General features: G+C 43.6%; 1 long non-coding RNA gene across 2 annotated transcripts in view; it reads left to right on the top strand.

Annotated features, from left to right (window-relative positions):
• Nucleotides 1-16,075, top strand: part of LOC147711267 (uncharacterized) — a 331,066-nt gene that overhangs the window by 293,052 nt on the left and 21,939 nt on the right. The window lies entirely within an intron of this gene.

The following is a 16,075-nucleotide window of genomic DNA, read 5'->3' as shown; positions in this document are numbered from 1 at the left end:
CTGGATGGAGTTGTGTGAATCACAACTTGGATTTGTGTAAGGTTCACCCAACGTATCATACATACATTACATTGCAACAGAATTGTGTAAGGTTCATCCTAGTGAAATGGAATTTTGTAAAGTCCATTCAACTTCTCATGCACACATTACATTGCAACAGAATTGTGTAAGGTTTATCCAATTCCAATTGAATTTTGTATGGTCCATGCAACTTCTTATACCAACAGTGCACTGCAACAGGGACACTGAATTTTCAGAAACATCCATTCATCGTTTCCTATTTCAATTAATGAAGTAGAGGAATCAGCCTCTAACAAACGTGTACCAGTATTGCAATCTAATAACCACGGAGGAACCACAGATGGATGATCTTGACTGCTTGGCAGCAGTTGTTTTGCAGCACTTGGCACATAGTTTGTTGAAAACCTGCTGCAGGGCTGCCTGTTGCTAGGTCCTTCAGAGGCCTAAGATGCGATGCCATATATATATATGCGTTGCTTTTGCTCAGGTTGGAGGGCTGCTCATGAGGGAATGAAGTTAGCAGAAGAGGATGCGTTTTCTGGTCCATTGGTTAGCTCACCAGGGAAATACAATTGGAGTACCATCGTAAACATTTTCATTGCAACCACCTGCCCAAGCAGCTATCTCAAAGGTCCAACTGTGTTAGAGGTGGACCACAAAGTCACAGTCACTTTAATGACACTTTTAAAGGGGGTACCTCAATCTGTGCCATAACAGACAAACATAGTGTGTGTAAAACATATATCATATCTTATTCCTATGAGGACCAAGGGAAAGAATAATGAATTTTAAGTCTGTAACATTTGGGCTTCTGTAGAAGGACAAAAAGGTGTGTGTGTGTAAAAGGAACCAATACTAGCAAGAAGGCACCTGTCTATACAGAGGGATTTGAATAGGACCTAAAAAAGAGTCACAATACTATAAAGTAACATCTAGGGCTGACAACAAGATATAATCAAAGAAATCTGAAAGTTGAACTAATTAGAAAAATTGTTTTTCTTTTATTTTCATCATTTAAAAAACTATTATCAAATTTCACATAGTAAATAAATAGATATATGAGGTATAATACATAAATACCTACAGGTCCCACACATAATACTCATATCCATCAGTCATGCTTACATTCACTCAAAGAGGCTTACACATTGTATGTTCGACTGGAGAGTTCTCGAATGTCCTCCCAGTAGTGGATGGAGGCAAGGTCCAATAGCACGAGGGAATTAAAGGCCAATGCACGTTTTGGTGTACAGCCCAGGGGGGGCACACCTTCATCAGGGCGGTTGATAGATAAGTAGTGTGGGACACACACACAAACATACAATTAAGTAAGTAAGTAAGTAACTTACTTACTTACTTACTTACTTACAAACATACAAGTGATAAAATGCAGAAGAATATGCCATCAGCATGTACATTCTCAAAAATTTAGACCTCACATATGACCTGGTGATTATTCCATTAGGTGATCAGTATAGTCAAACTGAAGAACCAGTGGCCAGCCATAGAAGAAGGACAGATTCAAAATTAATAAGATAATAAACGCAACAGTCTACACAAATTGTACCAGAAGAACTAAATGAAAAATGCTAACATAGCTTTTGAGGTTATTGTTCCTGGTTGCAGGAAAGCAGCTCAATACTGGAGATCCCAAAATTAAAGTGTACAAGAGAGAACCTGTAGGATTGGGATGGCAAGTTTGAACACCCAAAGTTGGAACAGGCAAGTCAGGCAGCATATGAGTAGAGAATGTTATGAACAGGAGGGCAAATTAATATAGAGTAACTAATTAATGCACATTTTAAAGACTGCTTGTGTGGAGATGCATCCTATGGAGTGAAAAGGGAAGGCCATCAGGGATTTGTAAGAAGTGGACGAGCAACAGCCATTGTTTGTCAGCAATTAGAGCTTGACAAAAATTTAAGAGTGGCCCTAGAACATGCTTTACGGAATCATCCAAGAATATTTTGGTGTCCCACCAATACCACCAGTGTCATAGGATGGGTTCATAGGAGGATAAATATAAATGTAGGTGCATAGAGGGATATTTTTATATCCATATCAACTGCTTCTGAATACTGTCTTAACATAGAATATATATTAGATAATGCCATTATTCAAGACTTTATCATGAACCATTAAGCAGAAAAGAGATGAGTGGTATATAGTTTGAAAACTAACTTAGGAGCTTCGTCTTCCAACCCCATGATTCTTTAGGAAATCCATACTTGAGAATATCGAATTAAAATACATTTTGTATGGCAATGTAATTTTGTTCTACATGATTACTATACATTCATCATTCAATTATCTTTTTACAACTTCCAGGAACCCAAGTAAATAAATATTTTTGACCTAGATAGCTTACTTTCCATTTTACACTGAATTTATTCTATCAATTCGTTAACATCTTGCAATGTTACACCTACAATACAAACTTAACAGTATAATTTTAGGCTGACCGTCCGTTATCATTTTTATTGGAAAACTGAATGGTTATTTCTCAACGTACATTTAGAAAACCAAACTGCAATAAAGAACTTCTGGATATTTCATATCTGAATATTTGGTTTTCCTGTGTAGCGTTGCATATTTGTAAGATCTATACAATTGAAATTCTATTTGGTATATTTTACAACAGATTATTCCGAGGGCCTATTTGCCAATATGTGGCAGATGTCTCATCAGATGTATTTAGAGAGCGTCCAACATCATTGCACTCTTAATAAAGCAACAGCATATTAGCCAATTATTGCAATTTTACTGCAACTGACCAACTCTAAATAGTGCCTGAGTATCCTCAAATAGAACCAGCAAATTCTCAAAAAAACACCCTGGCTAGAGCAGCAGGATCCATAATGGACATTGCCAGGAGCTTGGGGGCCAAACCTCTTCATCCATTGTTGAAGATCTATAATGAGAAATGTATACCAATGGCCACATATGGTAGTGATGTCTGGGGTTATAAGGATGCCTGTGATCTACAGGTATTCAAAATAGATTCCTACGTAAACCCGTCCTTTATGGTACATGATGAAATTGGACAGAGTTGCATTTCTGACCTCATAGCTATGGCTCCTTTAATACGGTGGCTAAAATTATGGTCTAGCCCTATTCCTACACCAAATCAGTCAGTTTTAGACAACTGTATGAGGCTGGATAGGGCTATTGATTTCCCTTGGTTGGGCTATGTTTCGGAGCAGCTAGCAAACTTAGGGTGCTCCGGTTTGTTTAACCACCATAGGCAGCTTTATCCCAATGAGTGAAAGCACATAAAATCGCTATTTCTAGCGAGAATGATGGCAGAAAGGGAGAATAGGGAAATCAACAAGCATACAATAAGGAAATACCTTATATTTAGCCAAGGGACTTTTGAACAACATTATTGGACCTATATTAATAACCCACACCAACATTTCCTTTCAATTGAGTTCAGGTTTAATTATATCCACTGGTGTTCATCTGTCCCTAAGGGCCTTTTTAAGCCAGGTGCCTTAAAGCCCTGTGCTTGGGATGACTTTTCGGAAGAAGATCTTTTACATTTGATTTTCTTCTGTGAATTTTATAGCGACCTACGAAAAAAATACATTTTACCTCTTTTAAAGCAATGTGTAGTAAAGGAAGATGCACAGTCCAACTGCATGAGTAGATAATCCTTTATTGTAGCTTGGTTCTAGGATAGGTAAGTAGGAGAAGATAGGAAGTATAGATAAAGCCCCACCAGGAGAAGCCTCCTAGCAGCTCAGCCTGAGTTGACCAACTGACACTGTGAGCCCAGAGAGACACTCAGCATTCCATGATGTTATGGGACATTTGATTCAGTGGAGAACAGCAGAGAAGTAATTCACTACACATCCTCCTTCCTTAGGGAATGACAGCAGAAACAGAGAGAAAGATAAGTAAGATACCTCAAACATAGCATTTATATGAAAGTACATCAATAAGATACGCTATTCAGTGGAGAACAGTAGAGAAGTAATTTACTACGCACTGTAATTTTGCACAAGTGAAGCTATCCCTGATATACTTGCAAATGCTGTCTTAACCCTTGAACTGTTTTAGTGTTGCTAGTTTTTTATCAGGTGCCCCAAGACAAAGAAAAAAATAGTTTATTCATTGAGCTGACTTTTAGGAATTTCTATTCGAATACATTAGTGCCCCTATTTTTATAACATCTAAGTACTGTATAAAAATGCAATTTAATGGTCTCTTTTGTAGCCTGACTGCTCTCGGAGTTAATGTCCTCAGATTGTTAGATACAGTGTTTATATAAAGGGTCTAGATGGCTTAGGGATCTGTACCAGCAATTGTATATGAATTATGTGTCTGTCCTTTTCGTTATGTATTTGAGTAGTTTTAGTGTGTTTTTCCTGCGTGTTTTATGTGCTTTAATGGCCAATATTGACCGAACAAAGTTTATCTGACTGAATAACTGATTATGTTCATTTCCACGGATCGCCGGTCCTTGCCAGCTATGAATTTGATGGACATATCATTTACGCACCGTATGACATCTCCAACCTATCCATGCATTATCTGGAAGCAGGGTGCTCTTGAACTGTAGAGGACATCCCAGTGCCTAATTTGAGCCGATGGTTGCCAGAGGGTGCCACCGGCACTGAGTTTAGAGAAACAGCACTTATTTTTATTTGATAAACTTTTCCCGAGTACAGGAGAGCGAAGACACAAAGGGGAAAGAAGGAAGAAAAGGGCAATAAACCTGTCAAAAAAGGAGAAACCAGGAGTCCACAAGAGGGACATAAAAGGGCAGGGAATGTCTGGCAGTGGATTAAAGAGGCCTGTAGCAGATTCAAGACTACGCAGACTTGGAACTAGGTGCCCTGGAGACCACGGGATTTTAAACACAGCTTTTGGCACTGGTACTCCTTATTTTACAAACTAAGCACTAGCTCCTCCTTGGTTCACTTTTTACTTGTGGTGTATTACAGCAGGCACTAAACTTCATTGCAAAGAGTCTGCAGCACACCCTGTTTTTTATTTTAATGTTGACTTCGTCATTTTACTCAATGTTGGCGTGCATACACTCCAAGTGTGCTCCGTTTCATTTAAGTACACGATTCTAGCAATTTCATTCACAAAGTTGTGAAACGTGTTTTCCGTTTCACTGAAGGAGTTGCACAGCCCCATGCACATTTGTGTCCAATTTAAACACATACTTAATAGTAAACTAAAGTTAATCCAATTGTTTATTCAATGTTCTGCTCATATTATTCCGTCACGTCACAGAAAGTAAGTTTCCAAAATTTTCACACATATTAATTGCTTTCGAATTGCCCATCCAGGCCTATCCACAGGCACGTGTATAAACATCATTAATCCATTATCTTTCTTCACCCAATGCATTTCGGTCTTGTTGACCTTCCTCAGGGGTATCTACAATTATTAAAAAATACATCCATCAACCCCATATCATTTATGTATACCAAAAATTCCTGGAATATGATTTGATTGAAGCACGAGGAGGGCACAGAAGTGCAAGGTAGTGTTTGTGTGGGAAATGATGAAAGGGGACACACAGGGGTAGTAATTGATGTAATGAGGTTGTATCAATAATTTGGGTTTACGCACAGTATATGTTGAAGTTGAAGAGGATGTGGAGGCACACATCTATATGAATTGGCAAATGTGGCTCTATCCTTGTCATGCTAAGGAGTCAAAGGAGTCATCTTACAAAGAAGTTTTCTTTGATAGCTAATTTCTTGCAATTAGTTTGGTCCCAAGGTTTAGCACCAAAAATAGCTATGGTCACTGGCTTGAAATTTTTGTAATACCGCTCTGCTGACAAAGATTGTGGAAAATCTTGCAGGGCCCCTCTCCAAACGCAAGTGCGGTCAAGTTCCTGGACAGTTGGGTATCGCATTGAATGGGTTATTGAGAGTTGCATATGTTCTCTAAAATAATAGTCTTCAAACTTGCTATGTGAACACATTGAAATGGGTCATGGCATCGAATGGGTTATTGAGAGTTGCATACGCCCCCTAAAATAATAGCTTTCAAACTTGCTATTTTAGCGCTTATCACGCTCACAACAAAATGATTTTGAGTCAATCACCCATCCTTAAACATTTAGAAGGTGAGTTTCATTGTGAGGGTGGTAGGTGTGAGGGGCACAATAGGGATTGCACTGGGACACTTTAGCTACAATACTTAATTATCTGACCTTACGCGTGTACATTCAAGTCAATGGACCCGATATTGCCATCACTAAGTAAAGTCTGTTGTTGTTTCAAGACATAGTTCTCCTGTGACTGCCTATGTCACATCCACAATCTCACCCATTACAACAGTTTAATTCACTGCCTCTTGTACTCACTACCTTGCCGCCTTGTCTAACTCTCCCGCCAGTAATCATTTCTCATGCACGTCTCTCTCTTTTCAAAGCCCACCTCTTGCATCACTGTCCATCTCTTTGTTCATTGTTATCCTCTCCCATCTCTTGCTAACCTTTCTTGACACATCTCACTTCTCCTGTATTCTGCTTTCTACCCACTGATCACTTCTCCAATTATTGCTCACCTCTCCTGTCACGCTCCTCCTGCCACTGCACACTTCACTGTGTTCGTCCACTTTGGCATTTTTTACTATTTACTACACCATGGTGGACACATACAGAGTGCCCCCTCTTGCATACATATGAGGTGACAGCACCAAGTTAGCTCCCAGTGGTTGCAGCCTGCCTTTGATAGCCCCTCACTATATGCAACTGACTCACGGAAGAGCAGACACCTGACTGACGAGGGTGGGGTGAAGCATACAGCGACACAGCCTACCAGTCACCTGTGTGAATGCCTGCTCAGCTTTCTCAAAGTCTCTATCCATGGGGGAGTAACTATCTATTGTAGTCATCAAACATTGTAGGCAGAACTGGGGATATCGAGAGATGGGTTGATATCCAAGGAAAAACGATTGCTACATCGCTCAACTCTTACCTTCGTTTATGTTTAAAATAGTTGATGGACTTATCTGTCTACTGCCTTCTACATGTAAGTCACATTGTTTGGAATGTGACAAATGTAGCATGTACATTTCTGTTAAACCAATGAGCAATGGATATTGTATACAGAAACCTTAACACAGGAAGCTAGTGGGAAACAACCGAGCACATGCTTCTCCGAGGCATGAGCACACAAATCAACTTATTTGCTGCAGTAAATAATCTATGCTATGTGATACTATGATGACGAATGTACACATCCTATATTGTAACTGTAACGGAAAATCCAATAAACAGATGTTTTTAGAAAAAAAAGAAATAGTTGGATATATACTTTTACCACACCCTGGTCAGATATAAGTCATAATGTTAAAATAATTGGATCTAATTTTAACACACCTTTGTCAGTTAAATAGCATATATAATCAATCAGCAAATGTATGTTTGTTATGGTATGAATGTGAGAATCAATATGTAGTATTAGGAAGATGAGGGATGTAAAGGTTTAAAAAGTAATGGATAATGGGAAGGTGATACCTGCCTTTGAGGTTATGGGCATTAGGGAAGGTATAAACATTCAGTACTGGAAGGCAAAAAGGTAGTCAGTCGCTCAAGCTGAATCCCTCTCCGACTACTGGAATCTAATATTCTTTGTACCTCGTACTCCAGTTCATCGTCCACATCTCCAGGCACAGGAGTGCTAGATACAGTTGTGTGCTGTGGGGAAAGACACAGAAGGGAGACATGAAAAACAGGGTGAATACGCCATGACAACGGTAGAGCCAGTTTCATAGTCAATGTGGTTTACAGTTTTTACAATTGGGTATGGCCCTACATATTCAGGTTTTAGTTTGTTGCCTCCCTTTAAATGTAGGTTCTTAGTAGCTAACCAGACCTTGTCCCCGACCTGATAAGAAGGCTCCTTAGACAGTTTCTTGTCTGCAAAGTGCCTACCAGCTTCTACGTCCTTGGCTATTTGACCCTTCACTTCTAGGAGTACCGCACGGAGATTCACATAATGCTCCTGTATAGTGAGATGTTTTGCTACCACTGACCACTCAAAGGGAAGCATGTTGGGGTTGAACCCATATACACAATAAAACGAAGAACACCCCAACATGGTGTGTTTACCATTGATGTAAGCGAATTTGGCAGTCCACACAAGGGTATTCTGTTTCGTGTAGCACTGAAAAACATTGTAAGTACTGTTGCAGAGATTGGTTCAAGCTCTCGGTCTTCCCATCGGTTTGCGGATGGTAGCTTGTAGATAAACAAGTATCAACCTTCATGGTTTTGCAGAGTTCTCACCAGAATCAGGATGTGAACTGTGTTCCTCTGCCATTTATAATCCCCGGTGGGTATACCATGTACTCTTACCACATTTTGCAAGGAGACATCTGCTAAGACGGAGAATGTAGGTATTGCCTTCATCGGAACCAAATGACCCATTTTTGTTAGATGATCCACCAACACCAGTATCAGTGAATGTCCGTTGCTAGGTGGCATCTCTACGATGAAGTCCATGGAGACGGTGTGCCTTGAAGTGGGTGGAATAGTGATAGGACACAGCAGTCCAGCAGGTTTTGTATGACTAGACTTTCCTTGGGCACAAACTGCACACTCCTTGATGTACTGCTTAACAGCTGCGCGCAGCCCAGGACATGAGAGTATTGGTTTTGTATACACCCATTTGTCTATCATGGTAGAATTGTGGGCCCACGTGAAGACTTGTTCTTGTAACCCCGCTTCTGGTATGTACAATGCATGGAGACGGTATAACAGACCCTCTTTCTCACTTCTCTTGATTGGTCATCTCCCAACCACGCCTGTTTGTCCACAGCAGACAGGCATACCTTTAGGTCTTCCATAAAGTCTTCCTCTGTGATCAAGGCTATTTCTTTCTATAGGAATACTGCCCTATGCAGGATGCCAGGGGGGTTCTGTGTCAGGTGTATCCTCTTCTGTTAAGACAGCTTCAGTTCTGAATAACATGCCTGCTTTGCCATGTTGAGGTCCTGGGGGTATTTGATAATGAAATCGTAATCCGAAAAGGAAAAGGAAAAGGAAAAGGGACCAATGCATTTGCCACGGAGTGGGCGCCCTGGCAGTCTTCAGTAATGTAAAGTTCTGTTTGTATAAATCTCATTCATACGCTTGGCCCCCAGTAGAAAATGTATTCACTCTTCACATGCCTTTTTGATTGCCAACAATTCCTTATTCGTAATGCTATAGTTCTTTCACAGAGGTCAATTTTTTAGAACAAAAGGCCACAGGATGTAACTGGTCTGTATTGGGATGTCTTTGTGACAAAATACCCCCAAAGCATGGTATGAGGCGTCTGTTTCTAGCACAAATGGTAGCTGAGCATCTGGAGGTTGTAGCAGAGGTGCTTGGGTGAAACAGGACTACCCTCCCAGGAAGGCTGCTTCAGCCTGGTCCGTCCAAATGAAGGATAAATAATTTTAGAAAAGTCCTTGATGAACCTCCTGTTGAAGTTGGCTAAGCCGATGAAGCTCTGCAAGACCTTGAGATTTGAGGGGGGTTCCCATCTACCTAGTGCCCATCCGTATCCCAGGAACTCCACATCAGAGGCACGAAACAAACACTTCTCCAATTTGGTATACAATGAGTTATTTTGCAGTCTGTCCAATAGGGCTCTTACATGTGTCACATGCTCCATAGGATTGGAGGAGGATATTAGGATGTCCTTGATGTACACCATGGAGCACACGCCTAGGAGTCCATGAAGCACTACATCCATGAAGTACTGAAACACCAATGGAGCATTACACAGGCCGAAGGGCATAAACCTGGTATTTGAAGAGTCCAAACTTCATTCGGAATGCCTTCTTCCACTCATCCCCCTGTTTCATTCTCACCAGGTGATAGACGCCATGGAGATACAGCTTCGTAAAGATAGTCTATCCATTCAGCTTTTCCAACACAACTGAAATAGGAGGCAAGGGCTATCGTTTTTTATGGTGACTCTGTTAATAGCTCTGAATTTAATGAGGAGAGGAAGCGGGGAAAACGAAGGACGTAAGAAACCATTGGCTAGGTTTTCGTCCAGGTAGTCCCTGAGATGTTAAGTCTCCAGTTCGTTCAATGCGTAAATACGGCTACACAGGACTGCTGCTCCCGGAGTCAGTTCAATCCGTCAATCATGCTCCCCATGGGGAGGAAGGCCACTCGCTTCCTGTTTATTGAATACAGAGTGGAAACAGAAATACTTGGGAGGTAAATATGTAACATAACATAGTGCCTGGTCTTCACATCCAACTGACAGAGGGTGGGCTTGTAAATCCAATGGTTGGGGCAGCACTGCTTGGTTCTTAGTACAATGTTCTCTCTGCAGAAAGGGGAATCAACAACTGGCCCATCCTATAGTGGGTTCATGCAGCGTGAACCATTGCATACCAAGAATCAACTGAAAGTGCAGCACATCTATCAGGTCGAACTGTATTCTCATGTAGTTTTCCTTCCCGAAATACATGACTAAAGGTTGTGTATGGTATCTGACGGGTCCGGATGTGAACGGTGTTCCGTCTTCTGCCTTCACAGGTTCAGGTACCTGTTTCTTTTGACAAGGCACTCCAAAGTCTTTGGCGTATGTCATGTCAATGAAGTTACCTGTTACTCCTGAATCCAACAAAGCTGGTACTTGTGACAATATTCCATCCCTCAATCAAAGAGACAAGCACACTTCAGGTGTGGACCCGAATGCTGTATGGTATTCGCATTTATAGGAGTGACCTCTTAGTCTTTTCTCCCGAGCTAGGGGTCTCAAGCTGGCTCAGGTTTGCTATTTTTCTGATTCTTCACTCCTCTTCCATTGTCCCAGAACTATTGCCTGAGTCTTGGACTGTGGTGTTCTTTCCAAATACCTAGTTCTGGCCTTTCAGTCTTTGATAAAGGGTCCTCCTTTTCCACAATAGAGACAGAGTTGTACTTACATGTCTTTTCCTCTTCCTCGACTGTAAGGGATCTTGTATCCTATTTATTTTCATTGGTTACACTCCTTCTGGAGCTTTTCCCACTTCTCCTGGACCTGGTCGACCTAGAGGCACAAAGTACTTGAAGTCACATCGATTTTTGTCATTCTTTCTTTCCTGCATCCTATGATCGAGCTGTACTGTGAGTTTGATCAATTCTTTGCATGTATGAGGCAGGTGGATCACTTAAGCAAGAACGTCTTTCACCTCCACAAGATGCCCTTGATAAAACAAGGTGGTTCTCTTTTCTTGTGGCCAATCCGTTTTGTCCAAGTGGCGATTGAACGTGGTAATATATCTTATAAGGTCCCGGAACCTTGCTTGAGAGTGATTAATTCTCGCTCCAAAGTTAGCAGATGCAATTTCCTTTCAAACAGCTTGCGCATCTCTGTGCAGAAGTTGGTAAAGTTATACAAAATGGGTTTGTCTCTTTCTATGAGCGGTATCTACGAACTAGCTGTGTTCCTACCCAAGTAGGACATCAGAAAAGTTGTTTTGGACTGGTTGTCATGGAATATTGTGGGTTAGCACAAAACATGCAACTGACACTGACTGAGGAAGATTCCAAACTTTTTTGGATCCCATAGAATCATTCAGGGGCTGCCAGGAGTATTTGTGAAGGCTGAATGACTTAAATTGCCCCCGGCCTGTGGAAAATTAATACGGTTTGGTGAACGTTATCTGCGCCATCTTCCCTTTGCCCCGATGCCACACTCTTTGTCGCACACCCCCACCACTTTAACTGCCTTGACCAGAACCACCCTCTGCACACCCCTAACCCCCAGCACGGCTCTTCACCCTCACAAGCACCCCCCCGCGCACTGATCACTCCCGCTTTCACAAGTCTTGCGCGTAAGCGGCAGCCATTTTGAGCACCATGGCCCCTCTGCCCCTCGCTGATAGCCAGCGCGTCTCTCACCCTCTCCTAGCCCCGCAGGCATCCTCGCATACTGACAACCCCCTCGCTCTCAAACGCCACGGGTCATAAACCACTGCTCAGCGCAGCTCTGCCTCGGAATCCCATCCTGTTCCCAGCGCGACACCTCCCTTCATCCCTTTCATGGTCCCAAGTCCTTTGAGGTAAACCCCCCTTTTCCTGTGTGCCCGTTTGTCTCTCCTGTTCCCAGGCCACCACCTGGCCCTGCGGACACTGTTTATTACCCCCCCGTACAGTAGGAAGCTTCCCCCTATCAAAGGACCCTCGAGTCGATCGAACACCCTTCACCCCATGAGATCCGATCAACTCCACACATTCCGTGAATCGGCGGAATGTCCAACTGCGCGATAAGCATCATCTGTTGTGACCGGGGTGGGAATTTCAACTGTAAACGTGTGGGAACGGGCTTGAAGCGGGGATTCCTAGGACGCCTTTCCGTACATCAAAGTATTGACAAATATGTGTTTCATGTAATAAAGCAATAAATCTGAGTATAAGAGGCCAGGCCTCAGAGATGCGGTTAGAGCACCTCATGACGATACTTGCTGTCTGAATTGATGTGTTCTCCTCCGGAGAGAATAAACCCTCGTTTCCTGCCTTTCAGTCTCCAGCGCCTGCTTCTTCATTTGTTAATATTTTGTGGGTAATAGAGGCGACACCGCCGGGCAACACAAAAGGGTCTTTGGTCACTGGTTGTCGAAGCACCCTTTTACAATTGGTGTCCCAAACGTGGGGCCCATCAGCGACTCGTGGATCCAGTGGGAGAGGTCCTGACGACAGAGTGAACGACTGCAACGATCGGAAGGTACCCTGTCCGATAGACCCTCGTCTGACAGCCGATCATCCGAACTTCACTAGTTCCGAACAGACCTCTCTCGAGTGATCTACGGTCCTGACTGGGAACCATCAGGAGTGCCGCGAGGATTACGAAGAAAAGAGGACGATCGGGCGCTGGATTCGGAAGACAAGAAACTGTCCATGCGGTCCGGGTAAGGTCGTGTAGACACGACGAATTAAGAAATTGTTTGATTGATCGAAAAATACTAGTATTACTCTTTGTTAATTTATTTGGAGTTTCGCTGTCGGCAAACGGAGAAACAACCGGCTCTCCCTTTGCAAACAGTGAAGGATAGGTAACGCACCCGTCGTACCTATCTTTCTCCCCCACTGATCAATTGCCCCTCCCCATTGATTAACTGTTACGGATTGTTTCTGGAGATTCTCTGTCTGCAAACAGGAAAGAATAGGTCCCCTCTTTGCAGATAGTGAAAGGGTAGGTAACGTAGACCTTTGCGGGCCTACTTATTCTCCCCACTGACCATTTTTATTGACCATTTTATTGACCCAAACATTGAATTGCCCGATATTTGTTCATGAGGTATTCACTGCCTGCAAACAACGTAGAATAGAAATATTCTGTCTAGTCTTTGTACCCAGTGATAAGATAGGTAGTGCTGACTATTGTCCCCATTGTGACCCGTCATGCCTGTCTTCTCCCCACTGATCGATAGCTGGTTCAGCCCGGACCGTGTATTAGAGGTGGACCATCTAGCTCCACTGGAAGGCACCCCTAATAAAGAAATGTTCACAAAGTATGGATTAATTACCATAGCCTATAGTAAGCTATGGCACAAGTATACCAAAGCAAATTAAGAGAAACAGTGGCCTCTGGTAGGATCCTTCGATCTTGACAAATTAGAAACGTTAGAAATAGCCCTTCGTAGTAGCAAGACAACGCCTATTATGCTCGACAGTCTCGGTATGTGGCACAAAGAAGCAGTGCAATGAAAGGAAAGAGACAAAGTCAGAGTAGGTAAAGAAACACGACAGACGACCTTCCAAGCGTCTGGTAGGCGAAAGGAAGGGGCAGCGACGACACAGTTCCAAGGATTAGACATAAGAAGGGAACAGTATAAAGGGACGTACCGACAGAACAACCCCGAGACACAGCGACCCGAAAGTAACCCCCCGACACTACGCACAGGACGAACAGACTTAAGGCAAAACCAATGCGCTTTTTGTAAAAGACTCGGGCACCGGAAAGCCCAATGCCCGACTCTACGGAACATAGGTAAGAGCGGAGGGCCGACAGAAATAACAGGCCGACAGAAAGGGAAAAGGCGCGAGACAAAGACGAATCAGACTAACACGGACAAGGCAGACAGAACTACAACATTTGATTATGCCCGATGGCATAGATTTCGTCAGACCAATTTCAACAACATGTTTGAGTTCTGGGACTGATTACTCTCTCCCCCCCCCCCCCCCCCCCACTCTGAAAAACAAAAGCAATTACAGGCCTGCGTAGACAACGCCCCATTGGAAAAAGGACTCAAGGAAGCCAAATCTCTGTTATATAATTTAAGATTTAATTACGGTAAAGATAACACACGACCAACGATGAATAGAAAAACTGGTTAAACATTTTTTCAAGTAAAACTGTACTAATAGGAGCAATACAAAACATGTTACGCTCACCCCGGAAGTCCCCAAAATGTAACAGGTCAACGGTCCCGCCCATCCGGAAGGTGAAACACACAGCACGTGTGGGGCGGGGCCTGCCGACAGCCATAGACCAAATAGGTCGCCGGCGAGAATGTACAGGAGGCTCCATGGGCCCGGCGGGAAATGGTCTCCCCATCCTCTCCTTCCTGGGACGGCGTTCCCCGGGCCACGAGTAGGGAGGGGGGGCGGATGCAGATGACCCCCTCCCTCGTATCTCCTGGTCCGGCCATCGCAAATTCCTCTGCTGAACTGGTGCAGGGTGGGCTGGGAGGAAGAGGCGACGCGGACGAGCCTCTTCCACCTCCACAGGTAGGAGGTTTCCCAGCCCCAGCCCGGTGCCGAAATCCTCCAGCCGGGCACCGGATATACCTGCGCAGCACAGAACATACAATGTCCGACGGACCTATTTCCGTAGCACAGAACATACAATGTCTGACGGGCATACTTGCGCAGCACCGGACATACAATGGTCCTCCTCCAGAGTACTCGCAGAGTCAGGGGTGTAGGGTGGTCATCATGTGCACCCCTGATTCAAAGGGACGGCGTGGGGTGCACTGGGAGAAGGAGGCGATTTGAACGAGCCTCCCTCACCTCCCTCGGTGGAGGCGCCGCCGCTGCACCCTAACGCCCTGAGCCAAATGTCCTGCTTCAACGGCACGGTGTTCCATTTTTTCCGCCCCAAAGAAGTCTCTTCCACTCTTGAAGACGCTGCAGGGTCTCAAAATGGCATCTGGGCCCCTGGAAGGCGGGTCTAGGCCGCTGGAGTAACTTTGTCCGTTATTGCAACTCGGGCGCTTGCCCGCCTGGGCTCGAGCCCTCACCTTCGACAACATCCCCACAGTTTTGAAGATTCTACCAGAGTCCTAGGAGCCCTCGGCCCCTACAGGCTTCCGGTGAGGAACAACTGCCTTGATCACTAATGAAATGACCACGACATAGCCACAAGATGGTGGTGCCCTCGTGTCAGCACCAGCTTCAGTCTGAATCATCCAAAAATATTGTGGACTAACGGATTCGAGTAAGTTCCGGCTGAACCTCAACGTGACCCGGTAAGGAAGACTCTACCTCCCTCCCCCTTTTTGATTGACGGTCCATATTACCAGCCCCTCTGTTAGCACAGGTTTTTGGACTTCCGAAAGGGACTCTGGTGCAACCAACCCGGCATCGCCCAAAATGGCGCCGGTATCAATAGGAACTTATGAACACCGCGTGGTGTTCTTTAGCTAACAAGACTTGATGTTCTGAGATATGTATGTGAACCTTTGTACACTTGACGAAAAAGGGAGGAGGGTTCACTTGGCGAACATTTGAAAGGATCCCCGATAAAAATGTTGATTTCGATGTACGATTTATTATGATATTTATTGTGACCGATACATAACATTGCTTATGACGCACGCCCACGGTATACATCTAGGAAATGTGATTGCAGTTAGTCTGATTGTGTTTCCAATTATGAAATAAATGCCTCCTTATCCCTCATCTATTAATAGACGTTTTTAGTCTCTTGCAAATAACTAAGTAGACCTTTTTTCAATGTTTTTAAATGCTACAAAATAGCCCCCTACTGTATGTACTTCAGCCATCGCCATGTCCGGCCAAATACGATTACGCTCTCATATTTACTTACTGAACGATTGTGCAAATAAAGGTTTTCCAAGCTAT

The sequence above is a fragment of the Lissotriton vulgaris genome, chromosome 5 (assembly GCF_964263255.1).
Source record: "Lissotriton vulgaris chromosome 5, aLisVul1.2, whole genome shotgun sequence".
Classification (NCBI taxonomy): domain Eukaryota; kingdom Metazoa; phylum Chordata; class Amphibia; order Caudata; family Salamandridae; genus Lissotriton; species Lissotriton vulgaris.
The sequence above is the reverse complement of the archived record's forward strand: the minus strand, read 5'-3'. Positions and strand labels throughout refer to the sequence as shown.